Source organism: Schistocerca nitens, chromosome 2, assembly GCF_023898315.1.
Source record: "Schistocerca nitens isolate TAMUIC-IGC-003100 chromosome 2, iqSchNite1.1, whole genome shotgun sequence".
Taxonomy (NCBI): domain Eukaryota; kingdom Metazoa; phylum Arthropoda; class Insecta; order Orthoptera; family Acrididae; genus Schistocerca; species Schistocerca nitens.
In genome coordinates, this window is record NC_064615.1 from 304,987,288 (window position 1) to 305,009,294 (window position 22,007).

The window sequence follows — 22,007 nt, forward strand, 5'->3', positions numbered from 1 at the left end:
AGAAGATGTGGATGCACCAGATGATGAGAAACGGTATACTACTTTGGATGAAGTGCAGAATGCGCTGAACGATATGAAAAGTGATAAGACATTTGGAACTGATGATTTTCCAGCAGAAGTAACGTAGAGCTTGCCTGACAGACAGTCCACCTTAGTAATGAGATGTACGAAAGAGGAGGATGACCACATAACTTTATCACACCGCTGAACAGAAGGCTGTATGAAAAGCTATACTGGCACATAGCCGAACACCTCGGATTAAGAAACGGGAAAGGAAAAAGAGATGCAAATGGACTACTAAGAAATAACTTACAGCTGAGAGATACTTTGCGAGGGGAAGAGAAATTTATTTTGTATTTGTTGATTTAGAAAACGCTTTCGGCAGAATGCAATGGGCCAAGCTGAGCATAAGGGGCGTTCAAAAAGAAAAGAGGCGAAGGCATGATTACAGAAACCAGTACCTGTATGTTAGAAGTATTGATCCTGGCTGTTGAGACACATGCCCACTGAGACACAAGGCTGTCTCATAAAATTCCTGGGACTGCGATGTTAGCCAGTTCCGCACGTACAGCTGGACGTCGCCGTCCGAGGTGAATCGTTTGCCCCTCAGAGCCTTTTTAAGGGGACCAAAAATGGCGTAATCACAGGTAGAGGCCCGGACTGTATGGAGGGTGGCCGAACCTCCCATTCGAATTTCCGCAGGAGTGCCGCGACTATGCTGGCCGTATGAGGCTTTGCATTGCCGTGGAGCAGAATGACCCAACGGTTAGATTGCCTGGTCGTTTTGATTTGATCGCTTGGCGAAGGGTGGTAAAGGTTTGTGAGTAACGCTGGGCATTCACTGTTGTCCCGTGCTGCAGGAAGTGAATCAGAAGTGAATCATTTCCGGTACACTTATAAAGGCTGCAGCTTATATTTTGAAGAAGAAAGGAGCTGACTGGAAGGAAAGAAGAGTAGTACTAAGCCCATATTTAGAATAGAAGAGAAGCGTAAGTGATGGAAATGAAACGCCTGGGAAAGGGAGAAAGGCAACGATGCTGTGTTTCCCCATCGCTCTTTAACATATACAACAGTAAATTATTGAAAAACGTTTTGTTGGAAAAGTGGAGTGCGTTGAGGAAAGAGAATATCACGTACTGTATTTGCGGACGATTCAGTGTTGTTTGTAATAGGTGAACGTAGTGCAAAGAACTTATGTGGAGTGATAGATGAAGAGCTCAGGTAAAGACTTAGTATTTTGTCTGGAATATACCAATCCATGCAGCTGAATCATGTACAGTGAGAAAACAGGAAGAAAGGCATTTACAAGCATTTGAGATGTGGATGTATAGGATGATGGAAAGCTTTAATTGGGTGCAAAATGTGGCTATGAAGTTGTACTGGAAGAATAAGGGAGAAAATAACACTACTTTAACTTCTAAGAAAAATTAGCTTGGCCACATGCTGAGACGTGACTGATGCTGAATGAATTGGATGGATTAATGTGCGGTAGAAGGTGGCAAGAAAGGAGCATATACGAAATGGTGGATGGCGTTAAGGAAAGAGCAGCAGAAGGTAGGATATGGAGATCAACCGTTTGAAGACCTGCCTTCAGGCACAACAAACAAATAAAAACAATAATAATAAACCCCGTATTAACACAACTAGTCGAAATATCCATACCCAATACAACAAATATACAAAAGAAAAACAGGAGAAAAAATTGAAAAATACATCCAACTGGCTGAGGAAGTCAAGGACATGTGGCATCAGGATAAAGTTGACATTATACCAATTATACTATCAACTACAGGAGTCATACCACACAATATCCACCAGTACATCAATGCAATACAGCTACATCCAAACTTATATACACAACTACAGAAATCCGTAATTATTGATACATGTTCAATTACCCGAAAGTTCCTAAATGCAATATAACATATACCGGGACTCTGACCACAATCTATTGGTTATGACCTGTAGATTAAAACTGAAGAATCTGCACAAAGGTGGGAATTTAAGGAGATGGGACCTGGATAAACTGAAAGAACCAGAGGTTGTAGAGAGTTTCAGGGAGAGCATAAGGGAACAATTGACAGGAATGGGGGAAAGAAATACAGCAGAAGCAAAATGGGTAGCTTTGAGGGATGAAGTAGTGAAGGCAGCAGACGATCAAGTAGGTAAAAAGACGAGGTCTAGTAGGAATCCTTGGGTAACAGAAGAAATATTGAGTTTAATTGATGAAAGGAGAAAATACAAAAATGCAGTAAATGAAGCAGGCAAAAAGGAATACAAACGTCTCAAAAATGAGATTGACAGGAAGTGCAAAATGGCTAAGCAGGGATGGCTAGAGGACAAATGTAAGGATGTAGAGGCTTATCTCACTAGGGGTAAGATAGATACTGCCTACAGGAAAATTAAAGAGACCTTTGGAGATAAGAGAACCACTTCTAGGAACATCAAGAGCTCAGATGGAAACCCAGTTCTAAGCAAAGAAGGGAAAGCAGAAAGGTGGAAGGAGTATATAGAGGGTCTATACAAGGGCGATGTACTTGAGGACAATATTATGGAAATGGAAGAGGATGTAGATGAAGATCAAATGGGAGATACTATACTGCGTGAAGAGTTTGACAGAGCACTGAAAGACCTGAGTCGAAACAAGGCCCCCGGAGTAGACAACATTCCATTGGAACTACTGACGGCCTTGGGAGAGCCAGTCCTGACAAAACTCTACCATCTGGTGAGCAAGATGTATGAAACAGGCGAAATACCCTCAGACTTCAAGAAGAATATAATAATTCCAATCCCAAAGAAAGCAGGTGTTGACAGATGTGAGAATTACCGAACAATCAGTTTAATAAGCCACAGCTGCAAAATACTAACACGAATTCTTTACAGACGAATGGAAAAACTGGTAGAAGCCGACCTCGGGGAAGATCAGTTTGGATTCCGTAGAAATACTGGAACACGTGAGGCAATACTGACCTTACGACTTATCTTACAAGAAAGATTAAGGAAAGGCAAACCTACGTTTCTAGCATTTGTAGACTTAGAGAAAGCTTTTGACAATGTTGACTGGAATACTCTCTTTCAAATTCTAAAGGTGGCAGGGATAAAATACAGGGAGCGAAAGGCTATTTACAATTTGTACAGAAACCAGATGGCAGTTATAAGAGTCGAGGGACACGAAAGGGAAGCAGTGGTTGGGAAGGGAGTAAGACAGGGTTGTAGCCTCTCCCCGATGTTATTCAATCTGTATATTGAGCAAGCAGTGAAGGAAACAAAAGAAAAATTCGGAGTAGGTATTAAAATCCATGGAGAAGAAATAAAAACTTTGAGGTTCGCCGATGACATTGTAATTCTGTCAGAGACAGCAAAGGACTTGGAAGAGCAGTTGAACGGAATGGATGGTGTCTTGAAAGGAGGATATAAGATGAACATCAACAAAAGCAAAACGAGGATAATGGAATGTAGTCGAAGTAAGTCGGGTGATGTTGAGGGTATTAGATTAGGAAATGAGACACTTAAAGTAGTAAAGGAGTTTTGCTATTTGGGGAGCAAAATAACCGATGATGGTCGAAGTAGAGAGGATATAAAATGTAGACTGGCAATGGCAAGGAAAGCGTTTCTGAAGAAGAGAAATTTGTTAACATCGAGTATAGATTTAAGTGTCAGGAAGTCTTTTCTGAAAGTATTTGTATGGAGTGTAGCCATGTATGGAAGTGAAACATGGACGATAACTAGTTTGGACAAGAAGAGAATAGAAGCTTTCGAAATGTGGTGCTACAGAAGAATGCTGAAGATTAGATGGGTAGATCACATAACTAATGAGGAGGTACTGAATCGGATTGGGGAGAAGAGGAGTTTGTGGCACAACTTGACCAGAAGAAGGGATCGGTTGGTAGGAAATGTTTTGAGGCATCAAGGGATCACCAATTTAGTATTGGAGGGCAGCGTGGAGGGTAAAAATCGTAGGGGGAGACCAAGAGATGCATACACTAAGCAGATTCAGAAGGATGTAGGTTGCAGTAGGTACTGGGAGATGAAGAAGCTTGCACAGGATAGAGTAGCATGGAGAGCTGCATCAAACCAGTCTCAGGACTGAAGACCACAACAACAACAACAACAACAACAGTTAAAAGGAAGTCACACTTGATCAAGGTGCGCGTCACTTTCCATTTTTGACCAGACATAACGTCTGAGAAAAGAAAGAAATAATAATAATAATAATAATAAGAAGAAGAAGACGAAGACGAATGGCGCTCCGAAGCGCTTGGCGGAGACGTTCAGGCTGCGCACTGCTACAGGTCCCTCACTTCTCAAACGCGGCGCCATTTGAAGGATAAAGAAACTGAACCGAATATCCTCTTCCACGTGATTTCGTAAGTTGTACAAGTAGCTAAACGCGTGAAACACGTGATTAACATGGATTGTTATGAGACACAGTTTCAGCGTTCGTCGTAATTGAACGGAGTTTACAATAAAAGCTTACGGGTAAGAACTGACAGTTTTCTCGTTATGAGTGTTCGGTGAATGCAGTAACTACAATGAAATGGAGACCGTTCTGCGAACATATTAAAAACATCTCGTGGAGATGTCTGCTGTAGTCGCAATTCATTGCTCGTTTGGTGTACTATCATGGCATAGGTGCTTTGGAAACATGAGACAATGTTTCGTCACAATACAGAATAATTTCGTGTAACAAGAAAATACCTTGAACGATAGTATTAATTTCGGAAGGGTTGCAACGCGTGGCATATTAAATTTCTGGATTTTTATGTCAACATTCCAAATGCGCATTTTACTGATTCTCTTGGGCTACACATACTGCCACTGAATATTCTTCGCAAGATTATAGAAAGTCTCGTGTCAACGGTTCCATTATACTTGTGTGAAGGTCTGACCTGGTTCTACAGCTTCACGCGCAGTGCACTAGTCTGCGAGATGGGGAGGCGGGCGAGATATGGATCGAATACGCGCGGAGGATTAACGACCGTGGGCTGGTGTACTGGGCAGCCTGAATGTAGGTTTTAGGCGGTTTCCCACGCTTCTTGAAGCAAATGCGCGGCTGGCCCCCAGCTTCCGCCTCAGAGTACGATACGCAAACGGTTAAAATCCTAGAACACACAGAACAAAGTTTGCACAATTCACACATATAGTATGTGGGGTTCAAGACTTCCGGATAACCTTGACGACCGTGGGCTCAGGACGGGCACCGGCCACAAAATTAAACAACAAAATAAAAATCTGTCACAGCCTCAAACAAAGCGGGCCTCGTTCTAGACGGTATTAACGTTACGGAAAAAAAGGGGTAATGTCCCTGTCACAAAACAGAGAGGAACCTTGCACGTGTAATCTCGTAATGGTATTGATTTTGCTGAAATGAGCGTTCTCGTTGCAGAGCTTGTCCAAAATTACTGTTCTGAAATGTTACGTCAATGTTGTATCCATATTCCACTATTACAGATAAACTAACGTCCAAACTACCAACACAGTTGGGCAGCTACCACAGAGTCTAGTTAACGGTTATACAATATTTTACTCTCATTCAGCCTGAGTTCGTAGCTTTCTGCTAAATAAAGAATAGTCAAGTTTGTTTTAGCTGGCAACCCACTTTTGTATCTCTGTCAGTAGTAAAATTTTCTTATCGCCCACCTGTTCCACATTACTGGTGATTTATGGTTAGGGAAATAACTTCCGTTCACAGAATTTATAATGCAGAGTTATACCAATTTAAATCATAATAACTAATTGCAAAAACTTCAGGTCAAAATCGACTATTACGACACTAAAATGAAAATGTTTTTAAAACCCTTACCGCCCACAATGGAAGTTGGAACCTTCACTCTGTCCAACACAATATGGTAACGCTTTTGACAGTCTCTAAATGTCCTAGAAATGATCGAAATACATGCTGAGTTATTCCACTACGTCGAAAATGCTGTACTCCATCCCTTTTTTAAAAGAACTATAGTGGCTGTATCAAATATCTTCATCTCTATTAGAGATTTATGAGGTGCAGAAGTTGCGACGCATCAGTATCCTCGTCTCATGCACACGCTACACGTTCCAGACACAGCTTCACTTCGCCCAGCCATTTGCGTGTGCACTGCACTGCCCCGCCCGCCCCTGCGGCAGCCGCCGGCCACAAGCTCCGCAGCTCACGTGTGACTAGTGACCACGTGACCAGACCGAGCGCTTGGCACTGGACGCCGCCGCACCGCAGATTGTGAGACGTTAACCTATTGAGCATGGGGACGATATTTTGTACATCAGCAGAATCCCGAAGCGCCTAACCTTTATTTGCAATGCGGATATTGTTATACATGTTGTTGCTGTGGTCTCAGCCGAAAGACTGGCTTGATCCAGCTCTCCACGCTTCTATATACTGTGCAAGCATCATCATCTCTGAATCCATACAGAAACCCACATCCATTTTAAAGTGCTTACTGCATTCACCTCTTTGCCTTCCTCTGCAATTTTTACGCGCCCTCCCCATCCAAACATTCCTCCAATACAAAAGTGACGATTCCTTGATGTCTCAGAATATAGAATATGTCCACTGATTGCTTTTTCAAGTTCTCACATTTATTTTCTCCATAATTCTATTCGGTATCTCCTCATTAGTAATACGACACACCTATCTAATCTTAAGCATTCTTCTGTAGCACCACACTTCTATTCTCTTGTGGTCTGAACTGCTTATCGTCCACGTTTGACTTCCATACAACACAACACTCTTAAATACCTCCAGGAAATACTTCCATACAAAATTTATGGTCGTTGTTCACAGATTAATCTTCTTCAGAAACGCTTTCCTTGACACTGTTAGTCTAAGTTTTCTATCCTGTCTACTTCGGCCATCAGCTATTTTTCTGCCCAAACAGCAAAGCTTCCACTCTATTTCTCTTTCGAGCCCTATGCTCCCTCTGATAGAATTGCGATCTCATTGGCAAACCTCAAAGTTGTTATTTCTTTTTCCTGTACTTAAATTCATACTCTGAATTTCTCTTGATTTCGTTTATTCCTTGCTCGAAGCATAGATTGAATAATGATGGGGATGAACTACAACCCTGTCTCACTTCCTTTTCAACCGCTGTCTCCCTTCCACGCCTCTCGACTCTTATAATTGCCGCCCGGTTTCTGAACAAGTTATACATAGCCTTCCGCTCCCGACATTTTACCCCTTCTACCTTCAAAATTTCGAAGAGTATATTCCAGTTAACGTTATCAAAAGCTTCGGTAGAGTCTAGTAATGCTAAGGACATCGATCTGTATTTCCTTAACGTATCTTCTAATAGAAGTCATAGGGTCAGTATTGCCTCGCGTATTCATACTTTTTTTTCCTTTGCTCTTTTCTTGTATCTAAACTGACGATAGATTAAGGAAACGCAAACCTACGTTTCTAACATTTGTAGTCTTAGAGAAAGCTTTTCACAATGTTGGCTGGAATACTCTCTTTCAAATTCTGAAGGTGGCAGGGGCTATTTACAATTTGTACAGAAACGAGATGGCAGTTACAAGAGTCGAGGGGCACGAAAGGGAAGCAGTGGTTGCGAAGGGAGTGAGACAGTGTTGTAGCCTATCCCCGATGTTATTCAATCTGTATATTGAGCAAGCAGTAAAGGAAACAAAAGAAAAATTCGGAGTAGGTATTAAAATTCATGGAGAAGAAGTAAAAACTTTGAGGTTCGCCGATGACATTGTAATTCTGTCAGAGACAGCAAAGGACTTGGAAGAGCAGTTGAACGGAATGGACAGTGTCTTGAAAGGAGGATATAAGATGAACATCAACAAAAGCAAAACGAGGATAAAGGAATGTAATCGAATTAAATCAGGTGATGCTGAGGGATTTAGATTAGGAAATGAGGTTTGCTATTTGGGGAGCAAAATAACTGATGATGGTCGAAGTAAAGAGGATATAAAATGTAGACTGGCAATGGCAAGGAAAGCGTTTCTGCAGAAGAGAAATTTGTTAACATCGAGTATTGATTTAAGTGTCAGGAAGTCGTTTCTGAAAGTATTTGTATGGAGTGTAGCCATGTATGGAAGCGAAGCGTCAATGATAAATAGTTTAGACAAGAAGAGAATAGAAGCTTTCGAAATGTGGTGCTACAGAAGAATGCTGAAGATTAGATGGGTATATCACATAACTAATGTGGAGGTATTGAATAGAATTGGGGAGAAGAGGAGTTTGTGGCACAACTTGACTAGAAGAAGGGATCGGTTGGTAGGACACGTTCTGAAGCATCAAGGGATTACTAATTTAATACTGTTGGAAAGCGTGCAGGGTAAAAATCATAGAGGGAGACCAAGAGATGAATACACTAAGCAGATTCAGAAGGATCTAGGTTGCAGTAGTTACTCGGAGATGAAAAAGCTTGCACAGGATAGAGTAGCGTGGAGAGCTGCATCAAGCCAGTCTCTGGACTGAATACCACAAATACACCCGAACTGATCTTCCCCAAGGTCGGCTTCTATCAGTTTTTCCAGTCTTCTGTACACAATTCGTGGCAGTATTCTGCAACACATTAAACTTACAGTACGGCAATATTCACACCTGCCAGCACCTGGTTTCTTTAGAATTGTAATTATTACATTCTTCTCGAAGTTCAAAAAATGTTCAAATGTGTGTGAAATCTTATGGGATTTAACTTCTAAGGTCATCAGTCCCTAAGCTTACACACTACTTAACCTAAATTATCCTAAGGACAAACACACACACCGATGCCCGAGGGAGGACTCTAACCTCCGCCGGGACCAGTCGCACAGTCCATGACTGCAGCGCCTTAGAACGCTCGGCTAATCCTGCACGGCCTTCTTGAAGTCTGAGGGTATTTCGCCTATCTCATACATCTTGCTCACCAGGTAGAATAGTTCTGTCATGGCTAGCTCGGCAAGGACATCAGCATTTCTCAAGGAACGTCGTCTACTCCAGGGGCGCTGTTTCTTCCACTTGTGTCATTCAGTGCTCTGTCAAATCCTCCACCCAGTATCTTATCTGCCATCTCATCATGATCTACTTCCAATTCCGTTTCTATAATATTCCCTTCAAGTTCATTTCCCTTGTGCAGCCTCTGTGTATACTCCTTCCACCACTCAGATTTCCGTTCTTTGCTTGGTAATGGTTTTCCACCCACTTAGTTAACGACCGCACTGGTTAGTCAGCACAGCTACGATATAAAACCTGTAGCAACCACTAACGCTGTTGCTTAGCACCTCTTGGCGAGAACTTTTATTTCGATGCCCTGAGCCTTTAATGAAATGCCTGTAATACGGACGTCAATTTGAAGACAGGGACGCCGAAGCTTAGCGGGCCATACCTCGGAGCGGGAGCGGCTAGACGGTGCTGGGAATCCTGGACAGGCCGCCGGAAGTGCTCGGTCTCCCCCCAAATTGCATTTCCGCTACACGCGCCCGGGTCACTCCTTAAAATAGCCCGCGGGCCCGGCAGGACGGGGAACATGGGGAGTAGGGGAAGACGTCTGGGGCAGCCACCTGCCACTGCAGGGGGAGGCGGGGTGAGCTTCCGGCACATGCAGCGGCGGGTCCGGCAGATGGGCCAACATCGGTGCACCAGGGGTTGTGTTCGCGCTACGCGTATACACGTTGTTACTTCAAGGGCAGTTTTTACGTTCTTAAAATATCCGCCTTTAAAATGTATACGCTTTTGTATGTAAATACGTAAAACCGCAACCAGTCACTTTTTTGAATAATTATTTATTATTCCATGAACGGTTTTCTAATCCTTTCAGGTTAATCTTCAGATGGTTTCTGAAAGTTACATCATTATTTCTAGCATAATGCTGGTTGCTTGCTTGCGACAGTATGGGCGGCTTTTTTCGTTAGTGTCCATCTGTCTGCTTCCATTTTGATGGAAGTGATGTGATATACGAACTGGCTATCAAAATGGAAGCAGACAGATGTACACTAACGAAAAAAAGCCGCCCATAATGTCGCAAGCCAGCACCCAGCATTATTTTAGAAATAACGATGTAGCTTCCAGAAACCATCTGAAGATGAACCTGAAAAAGTTCGGAGACTGGTTCACGGAATAATAAATAATGATTCAAGAAAGTGACTGGTTGCAATTTTATGTATTTACATTTAGTTAACAGTCACGGGTTCTACAATATCCTTAATGGATGAGCTTGATTAGTATACGATTTGCATGCGTTCGAAGAAATAACGAATACCCTTACAAATAAAATTTCACGCGTGCAGCCGTGCAAACCCTACTACTTCTTATATTTCGGCCGCGGACCTTTCGGCGATATTCAGAGTGAGCCTAAAGCCTGAATCTACGGCACTCGTTGCCTCCGTTCAAACCTGCGGACCGTGCCACCGCGCATGCTGCCGCAGATACACAGTCGCCACAGACGGTGATCGGCGGGAAAGGAGTATGCATAAACTGAATGTGTGGCTAAGCGATCGAGCCACTGCGATAACTGCGCACCTTTATCAGTTGCACTAAAGCGACGTATTTGCGTAGTTATTAAAGCAAGCGCCGGATTCCGTGATTTTCCCGAGCTGAAACCGCTTTTCTACCATCGCAGGTGCACGTGGCTCTTAACGCAGAGTTCACGGGTGGCCCGATAAACGCCGATAGCTCTGACGCAGTACGTCCGATCTCCGTCAGTTTTTGGCGGGATCAAGGAAGTTAGTTAGCTTATAACGTATCCTATTAAGGATACTAGAATCGGTTTTAATTTCAGTGAGCGTGATGGTTGCCACGACGCCTCTAGTCTTGGAGACTAGTGCTGCAATGCGATTGTTGCTATTAAAAAAGATACTGAATGAGCAATGTCTTCTCTAAACGTATGTGGCGAATACTGCAAACTCTTTACTCAGTTACTGGAGTACCCAGTTGAGTTTTACGAATATACGAGATGAAGTGAGAAGCGTTCTACCACATAAACGAAATGCTTCGTGCTGATACTGGAAAGCAAGATTACAAATACTTTGCAGGCCTTCAAATAAATTCAGAAAAACAGACATACTATGTCAGTTAACAATCAATGACTCTCATTCAGCATACGCGTGAAAGAAAAACACAAATTTTAGGAAAAGATACTCTTAACACAAAGCACAGGGCAGTGGTAACACGTAGCCTACATCACATTTGCACACCACTCAGTAACGGAATCACTACCCAACTGGCATAAAATGCCAGTAAACAGTAACAACAATTGAAGACAGATAATGCCCACCTACAACAATCTAAAAAAATAACCACTACAAACTTCAAGCATAAAACATACGCCACACTTCTCACTTGAGCAAATTATTTTTGGGGTTGTAATTTTGCCTACTTGTGGCTTCCAATAAAGCTGCAATTTCAGTCCATACAACCCGACGACGTCTGGACGTGGTTTTATCTTGCTTTCGCCACATGTTGAAGGCACTTAGCCCAGCACTCCTCGAACTTCCCGACAAGTCGTGCAGTTTCCGAAATGCTCGTAGCGAGCACCCGGGCCACTATAGCGCATTGAGAAATCTTTCGTTCTCAGGATGCCACATACTCTGTCGCTTTACTAAACTTATCAGCTTCTGGCAGTCCATGTTTCCTGGACGAGGGCGTCGGCCGAAGTCTGTGCGTTCGGGCGATTAGATCAGCTGCGTCGTGACCCCGCATGTTGTGGCGTACTGATTTTCTAAGATCGGCCGTTTTCAATGGTCAGTGCAATCCACCGATATCGGTGCCACAGTGATCGTAGCCTTACAGCCCTATACACTGATAAGTCATAACATTACGACCACCTACTTAATTGGCGTTTCGTCCGCCCTTGGCACAGGATAACATCGGAGACGCGTCGTCGCATGGAAACAATGAAGCCTTGGTAAGTTGCTGGACGGAGCTGGCACCACATCTGCACACACGAATCACCTAATTCCCGTACATTCTGGGGGGAGGGCGGGGGGCGGGGGGGGGGAGGGCGATGAGCTCTGATGCTACGTTCAATCACAGCCAGATGTGTTCGATCGGTTAAGATCTGGCGAGCTGGGGGGGACAGCACACCAACTGGAATGCACTCCCATCAGCATGATGAAGAAGGTATCGGGAATCGTCAGTCCATGCAACGCTCTGCCAGTACGCCGACGTTCGGTGCCTATTTTCACGTGTCCATTTCAGTCGCAGTTGCCGATGTGGTTGTAACATTGGAACATGCATTGGTCGTCGGCTGCGGAGGCCCATCGTTTGGAGTATTCGGTGCATCGTGTGTTCAGACACACTTTTACTCTGTCCAGTAAAATCTATTATTAGTTCCGACACAGTTCGCCATCTGTCCTGTTTTACCAGTGTACTCACATTACCACGTCTGATATCTGTAATGAGAGGTGGCCGCCCAACCCCACGACGTCTGGACGTGGTTTCATCTTGCTTTCGCCACATGTTGAAGACACTTAGCACAGCACTCCTCGAACAGCCGACAAGTCGCGCAGTTTCCGAAATGCTCGTGGCGAGCCTCCGGGCCATCACGGTCTGCCCTCTGTCAAACTCAGACAGGTCGCGCGCCTTCCTACACACAGACAGCACGCTCACTGGTACTACTTGCACCTTGCGTGTGTCTGACTAGTAGTCATTCCTCGCCTGTTGACGCTGCTATCGCCTGGACGGATTTATATCGCTAGTAGGTCGGTGGTCATAAAGTAATGGCTGATCAGTGTATCTCGCACGTGGCAGAGCAGTGCATCGACTCCGGTCACTCTACGCCGCCTGAAGACGTTTAAATCCTATCATTCACTTCCTCTTTTTGGGAGTTGATGCTCAAAGAAGTACCGTAGTTGATTTCGTTTGGCGAACAATTTAAGAGAGATGGCGGTTTCACCTTGAACGAGTAATTAAATCACGAGCTATCTGTAGTAAACTTGCTAAGACGTCGCTACAGTGCAAGTCATAATGATATCGTCTAACTGCCAGCCACAGATTTAATTTGCGCGTAGGCCGCCGATCAACTTCTCTGGCTCTTGTAAGGAGAACAAATAAAGTCGCTAGGAGATAGCCTAAACCAGGTGAATGAGCATTAGGTATGTTTTTCTTCATCAAGTAATGAACAGTATTATAATGTCATGATTAAGGACGATACGAAGTTTTCCGTTGTTTTTTCTCATTTCATAGGTGACTTGTGGCAAAATAACTGCTGTATACCACTAAACATTAACAGCTTTTTGACCCTCTCAAGTAATGGTCGTGATGCGCTCACTGAAAGCAAAGAAACAGGCCACCACTTTATTCGAAGTACTCTGTGAAAAAAATCACTTATTGGTTTCGGTTCATCCTGAAACACCCTCCTTAGTTTCCGGCTCGTACTAGTATATCCACGTTTCGTCTCCTGTTACGGTGTTCTATACGACCTTTGCTTCTCCTCTATGGAATTTTTGGTGCATTTGTTAATACACCAACTGACCCGGTCCTGTTTTTGAGCTCTGGTGACATTGTGCCGAGCACAACTTTTCATAGCTAAATGTTCATTCAGTATCAAAGCCAGTGCAGTTTCGGTTATGCCTCTCTCACGGTAAGTCAAATGCTAAACCCCTTCAATCGTTCTGCGCAACGGCATCCCAACATTTTAGAAAGACAACCGGAATTCATCGCAGACGAAAACACGAACACGATCCAAATCTACAACTAAACATTACCAGTCTTTTCTGCAGGAGACTATCAAAAATTCAACGGACTATTCGAGACGCAGTTGCTGACTTGACGGAAATGCAAAAATTATCGGGCGAATAGCTTCGTGAGAAATTTCCAGTTTACAACACTTTAATAGTTCGATGTAAAAAAAAAAATAATAAAAAAACCCGCCCAGTCTCAGGTTTCAGAGCTGCAATTATTTTAATAAGCTATAATATCTTTTAAGGCATGAGCAATATCGCGTCTGAACAGCACCATCAACTAGTCTTTCATAAAAGCTTAAATCGCGATCATCGTATTAAGTGTGGTTTACAATGGGACGAATTCTGCGGACATAATAGAGCGAGCATTAAAAGACAATTCGCTAGTGTTCACTACAAGCGTTTCGCACAACATCTCCGTTAGTTCAATTCGGTTGGTAAATATGGCGTACATAATGTAATTGAACGATTATGGCAGGCTGAGGATCACGTAAGAGGCCTCTGAATTATGCGGAGTCGAAAACTCCCACATGCGTTATACGTTGTTACATCCCGCACATTACAATCCATCAAATCGCTTTACGTGCACACATAACACGGCCGAATATGCCTGAATTAGAGGGCTCTTTAATCTGAAACACTCACTAAAGAAAACAGTGTATAAACCAGCAATAAGCATTTCGTCTCGCACATAAGCAAGCAGACACGCTAATCTACCGGAGGTGATTGCCAGTGGCTGAACAAGGCATGCAGCTGTACTCCGCCATCTCGACTTCCCACAGATGAAATATCAAGAATTGAAGCTGGTGTAGACTCTGGCACTTCCCGAAACTTAGAATGAAGTGGCTTTTGGTTACATGGTTGATGACTCAATATCGTTTAAGGATAGGAAGTTAAACAATTATGCACAGACAGTTGTACTGCATGCAGCGAAACTTTTCGCATAGGAAAGAGAATTTTTTGTGCTGTGTCTGCTATAACATTGTTTAGGTGTGTGTGTGTGTTGGTGTGTGTGTGTGTGTGTGTGTGTGTGTGTGTGTGTGTGTGTGTGTGTGTGTGTGAGAGAGAGAGAGAGAGAGAGAGAGAGAGAGAGAGAGAGAGAGAGAGAGGGAGGGAGAGAGAGAGAGAGAGAGAGAGAGAGAGAGAGAGATATGGGGGGGAGGGGGGGAGATGTCCGAATTAACGCAATACTAAATCGGAACATCGGGTGTATAGGTATACGGTAGCGCGAATCGTCACTTGATTCTTTGCTCCTGTCCGTGTGTCAGGAAAGACACAAACACATTTCGCGCAAATCTAATTAAATCCCAAACTACAATGCCAAAATTATTTACCTTCGTACAATCGCTCCCATCCAGGCTGGTCGTAAGTCACGGTGGCAGTGCGAAATCGCTTTGGCTAGTCACACAAATGTAGCTCTTATCAATGGAATTTCCTTGCAAAAGACCGGCATATCACGTCGATCATTTGGACGAATACTTCACTTGGACCTGCACATGCATCCACACCGAGTGTCTGTTGGCTCTGAGCACTATGGGACTCAACTGCTGAGGTCATTAGTCCCCTAGAACTTAGAACTAGTTAAACCTAACCAACCTAAGGACATCACAAACACCCATGCCCGAGGCAGGATTCGAACCTGCGACCGTAGCGGTCTTGCGGTTCCAGACTGCAGCGCCTTTAACCGCACGGCCACTTCGGCCGGCTGAGTGTCTGTTGTCCATGCATTAAAACAAGCAGATGCTCCTAAGCGCCTCCAATTTTGTGATTGGCTCTTCACTGAGATAGCAATGAATGGCTTGGACATGGATCTGTTCTTTGTGTCTGATGAGCCCTGGTTTCATCTGAGTGGTTATGCCAACTCACAGAATCACGGGTTCTAGGCAGCAAACATTCCGCACAACTTCCACGCAACACCATTGCATGATCAGAAGGTTGGGGATTTGGTGTGAAGTGTTTGCACGCTTTATTGCTGGTCCCATCTTCTTTCATCAGACGCTGACTTAGGCGCGTTACATCGCTAACATTTTGAAACCATCTGTGGCAGAATTAACGGAGGAGGAAAAGACCTACAGTTACTTCTAACAGGATAGGGCAACTGCCCATGCAGCCGGCCGAACCTTGGAGCTTATTTACACGATCTTCACGCCTGAATTGTTAGCAGAGGTCAGTGGTCGCCGCCTTAGCTAGCCACCCAGGTCGCCTGATCTGTCAGCGTGCGATTACTTTGTGTAAGGAGCCCTCAAGTCTTACGTGTGACCCTCTTAGTCTTCAAGAACTACAGCAGAACATTTCGGATACGACTGCAGCATTTCCAGGAGTCCAGCTTCGATCCGCCTTCAGAAAATTGCTGACCAGGGCCCGAAAGTACCAAAAGATGAATGGTAGTCACTTTCAACATCTGCTACATTAACTTCAGTACCCTACTTCCTTTCCTCTGCTGTGTTTCTTTCTACCCTGTGACTCTGTTCTATGGGGAATTTTTATTTGCCCCATCTTGTATATGCTTAACCTATCCTATACCTGCAGAAGAGCAAATCAACGAAGTGACTCATCTAGCTGCTTTCAGGACAGCTACCATACCAATAACCAAGCGGACAATGACCCTTGTTACACGCCTTCTGTTCTATGGCCGCTGACTAACTATTCTGTTACAAGTGCTGGCTGGCTACTGCAGCCAGATACGGACGACAATCGCGGCCATTAACTCGACTACTTGTTTCTCTGTGCGAGGTGATTTACGCAATAAAATGTTTGCATCTCCAAATCAAAGTGCCCAGGGACCTGATAAGGCTCTCGCGGCCCTGCAAAGCGCACTCATCGTCGACTGGGGGCGCTTGTGGAGGTATTCAAGTACGGGAGTGCAAGGTTACGGCTACGGCTGCCATGCTGTAACGTCCTCCCTTCCTGCGTCAAACTGTATTCAGCTGTCAATCTGACGCCACTCTGACAGAGGTATAAAGAGCCACGTTGTCTGACTATCAGAATCATAACTACTTCAGTTAAATAAATGAATGACTACACGGCGATCAGGCTTCATGGCGATTAATAATGTTTTCCTGATTCCACACTTCGTCAATCTTCGCCCAGTTCCTGGTCAGCAGAGCATGAAATTGCAATCTGAAAGGAAGTAGTACTCCGTCATCCACGAAGCAGTCTTTACTCCACGAGGAAACCTTTTTTTGGAGACAGCTTTTCGTCAAGAAATATGTTTAATAGTCACCTTCAGTCACAAAGGAAAGCTAACGGTTGATTTGAATCACTACCACAAATTTCATCAGAGAACACTTACCGGTAGTTTGTTCTCTGTGTTAAATGGATACGCTGCTGCTGCATTGGTGTTTTTTTTTAAATTTATTTCCAAATACTCGTATTTTTTATTTGAAGCACCTACGTAAAGCGCACTTCAGTTATAGGTTCAACTACAGAATTATGAATTAGATCGTACTGTCGACAAACACGATAATTAAGAACTAGCACCTAGATTATGGTTGATGGTAAGAACGGCGACTTACTATGCCAACGGAAATATCTCAGCATTTTGGTAGTCTGATTTAGCAGATGAAGGAAAACGATCGGAATGGCCAGTAACGGATTCGACTCATGCTATTCCCTGATACGTGTCTTCTGTCGTAATCAATGCACTACCTGAGACTGATCCCAGACACAGCAAATGCTTATGTAGCCTACTATGGTGCGGTTAAGAGATACAGCTTTTAAATATTTGAACGCCAATATGTAATCGGTGTGGAAGGCCTCACGTTATACAACGCTATTTCGCTCCTTTTGCATGCATGGAGGCAATACAATTCCAACGCAAACGAAATCCAAAGCGGAAGCGGTGAAGTTTCAGGAGACGTTCGCATCAGAAATTGCGACTCCCTGAGGAATCACTAGAGCAGTCAATTATATGGGTCTGCCAGCACGAAACTGCCCCTCCGGAATCCGCTTGTGTGTTTCTCGCCAGGCTGAATTGCAACTCAGTCCTAGAAGCCTATACGGCGAGACTCGGTTGACACCTTTAATTAACGTTTTCTGTGTTTTTTCAATTCCGAATTCCCGCTTTGAGGCTTACAGTGAGGAACGAGTAACGATCGTTCCGAATAGCAACTTGTGTGTCTCGAGAGATAGCATTTCAGAGCTACAGGAGACAACACGTGAAATATTGTGTTCTCTCTGTCACGTTAGCCGAGTGAAGGTGTAACAGTATTTCTCGACTCAGCTATTTACCTATCTTACCTTGATGGCCACATGGACCGAGGTCGGATCTCTGGCTCACTAATCAGCATCTTCCACTAATTTCTGACTCCGTCCATACTCTCGTGACCTCCCAGGGCGGCCAGACATTTCCTGACTAAATCCTGCCATTTCAAATTTAGTCTACCAAGGCGCGACTTTCATTGCACCTTTCCTTCTGGCATTCTTTTGTAGCATTCCTTCTCGATGACGTCAGAGCCATTCGATTCTCCTGATCCTTATTACTGCGGACAGACCCTGTTTGCTGTACAGTGCATAGACTTCAGTGATTTTTCCTTCTCCTGACACTTCCTACTCAAAACACTGATCCAAAAATCGTTCATAGCGCAATGTATTTAAATTTAATAATTTTCCTCTTAATCTTCTTCTTACGATTCCATTTCTCGGTCCCATATGTTAAGACCCGTCGCACAATCGTCTTGCAAATACAGAGTATTGATGTTCTCATTAGCAGCTTAGTGAAAAACAGTTTATTCGTATCGAACATGCGTCTTCCCGGCGACGATAAGTGACAATGCTTTCTAGGTATTTAAAGAACCCGATCTTCAAAACAGCATGCTTTCTATTCCCAGAGTTTCCACTGCTCCTTCCTTATCTTCCTCTATTACTAACATACTCCCCACTTCATCTCAGTTGATCTACAAACCCCACTTTCTGTACCACTTTTATAAACATTCTACCTGTCCTAAGTTAGTCTTTCTCCTCAGCTGCAAGAACAATGTCGCTGGCAAAGGCACTTTATCGCCTGTGTTCAGACCTCTGCCAATCGACGATCCCTTTTTCTCTTGCCTTCAACAATGTCAGGTTAAACAAGCTGGGGAGATGTAACTTCCCTGTTTTACACCCGTCTCCGCCGTAGAACATTCATATTCCATGCCTTTAAACTTCACATTACACTTAGTTTCCTCAATATAGATTCTAGCCAGTCTGATCAGTTTCACAAGTATTCCAGGTTATTCCATTATCTTCCACAAGTTTTTTTTTTTTTCTTTTGACACTGTCATACCATTTCTTGAAGTCTATAAATAGGCAACGCGTAAATCTTTTAGATCACTTGCCTGATTATAACTGGTTCCTTGTTAATAAGCTTCTTCGAAATCCAGACTGGTACTGTTCAAGACATTCCTCCACTTCAGTTAGTTGCTTGTGTAAGAGAATACGCACGAAGATCTTGTATATGACATATAGTAATGATATCCTCCTGTAGTTCTCAACCGGCCGGAGCGGCCGTGCGGTTCTGGGCGCTACAGTCTGGAACCGAGCGACCGCAACGGTCGCAGGTTCGAATCCTGCCTCGGGCATGGATGTGTGTGATGTCCTTAGGTTAGTTAGGTTTAATTAGTTCTAAGTTCTAGGCGACTGATGACCTCAGAAGTTAAGTCGCATAGTGCTCAGAGCCATTTGAACCATTTTGTAGTTCTCACATTTGGATCTTTTTCTTTTCTCATACATTTCGCATATCACTGATTCTCGTCACTCACCCGGTGTCTGTTCATTCCCCCGAATCTGAAGAAACAATCCATACAATGACGAAATAAATTTCGGGTGAACAGCCTGGTATGAGTGTGCATAGGACACAATATTTCGGCAATCGACCACGTTGCCATCATCATGTGCGTTGATGTACTGACCGGCGGTGGGCCGGCGCCATGACGATGGGGAACGGACCGCGGGGCGCGGACCGCACCGACTCATAGGAAGCGCCTGAGGGAGGAGCGGGAGGGGGATTGTGCTATATATACATTGCGCTGGCCCACCGCCGGTCCGTACATCAGCGCACCTGATTATGGCAACGTGGTCGATTGCCGAAATATTGTGTCCTATGCACATTCATACCAGGCTGTTCACCAGAGATTTATTTCGTCATAAAATACGCCTGGAGAAATTGAAGAATCACAATCCATAGAATGCTTTTCTGCACGTTAATTTTAGTAGTGCTCTGGTAATTATTACATTTCATTTACTTAACGTATGCCTAACGTAATGTAGCCGTCAAAATCGGTATTTGGTCATTGTTGCCCTAGTTGTTACCTTTTTGATTGAAACTGCATACATGTCAGTAGTTCCATTCTTCGATCGGCTTCTTGATCTTCAAGCAACTGGTTTATGTGGTTGGATATGGGAATCTTTAAAAATCAGCCAAGATGACTAGTTCGCCCGGCTAACGAGGGCGACACTGACAATTATTATTATTATAATGGTTCAAATGGCTCTGAGCACTATGGGACTTAACATCTGTGGTCATCAGTCCCCTAGAACTTAGAACTACTTAAACCTAACTAACGTAAGGACATCACACACATCCATGCCCGAGGCAGGATTCGAACCTGCGACCGTAGCAGTCGCGCGGTTCCGGACTGCGCGCCTAGAACCGCTAGACCACCGCGGCCGGCTATTATTATAATGCCAAGATTTTATTAAATAATGAAATTTATAAATCTGACAGGTGCTTTCTGATTTTTTCGACTCGACTCCGGTTCTTCGACTGGCTGTAATACTTTGTTAATTGCCACCATTTAAAGATTATGTGTACGCCGCACACTGAATCTGACCAGTGAACACATCTAAGTTATGGTTTTTTAGGATTTTAAGCCGTCGTTAACGCCTATAAAATTTGAAGGTTGCTTATAAAGGCATTTGGCGAATACGCCCCACTTAAAAGAATAATTTATAATTGGTACACTTAATCCAAAAGATTTTTTTTTTCTTTCCTTAGCCATGAAATTCGTGAGGGACGCCCAAGAAATGCTTTTACGGGCGGAAATATTGCCGCTGATCGAGCGATACTAGAAGCCGATGGAGGAACATTTTTATTAAATGGGCAATGGTAGTGAAATGCAAAACCTTTTTCATCAACTGTTAGATATGAAAAAATTTTTCTGTCGATAGATTCCACGTAAACCGACTTCCGAGCAAAAGCAACAACGAAACGATTGGTGCAGAAAAACTTGGAAAAATTCCAAGCCGGCAGTTCAAATTTGTTTTGGAATATCGTTAATAGTGATCAGTCTTCGATTCATTGTTAAGATCCCGAAAACAAAAACTAACCAGCTCCATGTGTCTTTCGCACAGAACCTGAGCCAACAAAAGTGCAAGGAATTCGAAGTGCAGGTAAGAATACCGCCGCTTTTTTTTCTCGTCCCTAAAACGGACCATATTGTTGTTGCAGCACTAGAAGATAGACGTACACAAATTTGCTGATTGGTACACACATGTCTGCTTACGGCAGATTTTGAGAAAAAAACAGTAGACCAAATACATCCATCACGACAACGGATCATTGTACACAGCAAAATGAACAAGAGAGTGAGTTTCTTGATGCCTTAAAGATCAAAATAATGGGCCCTACACCATATACCCCTAACACCTTGAGATTTCTTTTTGTTCCCAATCATTTTAATCATCATATGAAGCAGAAAAACCTGGTTTATGAAGTTGCTCAAGAAGAGCGAAATCGCTACTTTAAGGGCTCGTTTCATAGAATGCAAAAACGTATCGACGTTAATGGAGAATATTTTCAAAAAGCAATAAAACCATTTAAATTTTTTAATACTAATCTTGGTTTGATTTTTTAAAAATTCTCCACGTCGGCCTTGTATTTGCCAGAACATTCCCGTAATACTCTTAGCTACCCAAGAATAGTTCTGCTCCGATTAAAGCCCTATGAAGTCTACCCTACTGTCCTTTGCATCCCAGCACAAATGATTGAGATGCCTGTCTTTTCATGCGGTGCAGGTGCGATGTATAGAAACTGGATCCAAAGCAAATCTTAGCAACAGTTACGGTAACAATGTCCAATTCTAAACGATGTTTTAACATCGTAACAGGATGCGATCATTCGCGGAGCAAGAGAAGCTCAGTGTAAAAGTTAACTCTTAAGTTTAATTTTGAACGTGAAATTTTTCGTTAGGCCTATCAGTGATTGTTATGAATATGAATTCAACGACACAAACAACTGTCATCAGTTACTTTTATATATATATTATACCTGCATCACATGGATGCATTTATTTACGCATAGAACTATAACGTGGAGTGTTTAATAATAATACGATTCGGAAAATCAACTTGTGATCAACCAAGAGCTGTGGCGCGGGTTGCTCAGAACACCTTTTCGTCTGTTTAACCATCAAAATTAGGAGGGTGAC

The 22,007-nt window shown here is 43.4% G+C and overlaps 1 protein-coding gene across 2 annotated transcripts in view; it reads right to left on the reverse strand.

Moving 5' to 3' along the window:
* LOC126236068 (ubiquitin carboxyl-terminal hydrolase 31) overlaps positions 1-22,007 on the reverse strand; it is a 339,074-nt gene that overhangs the window by 266,999 nt on the left and 50,068 nt on the right. The window lies entirely within an intron of this gene.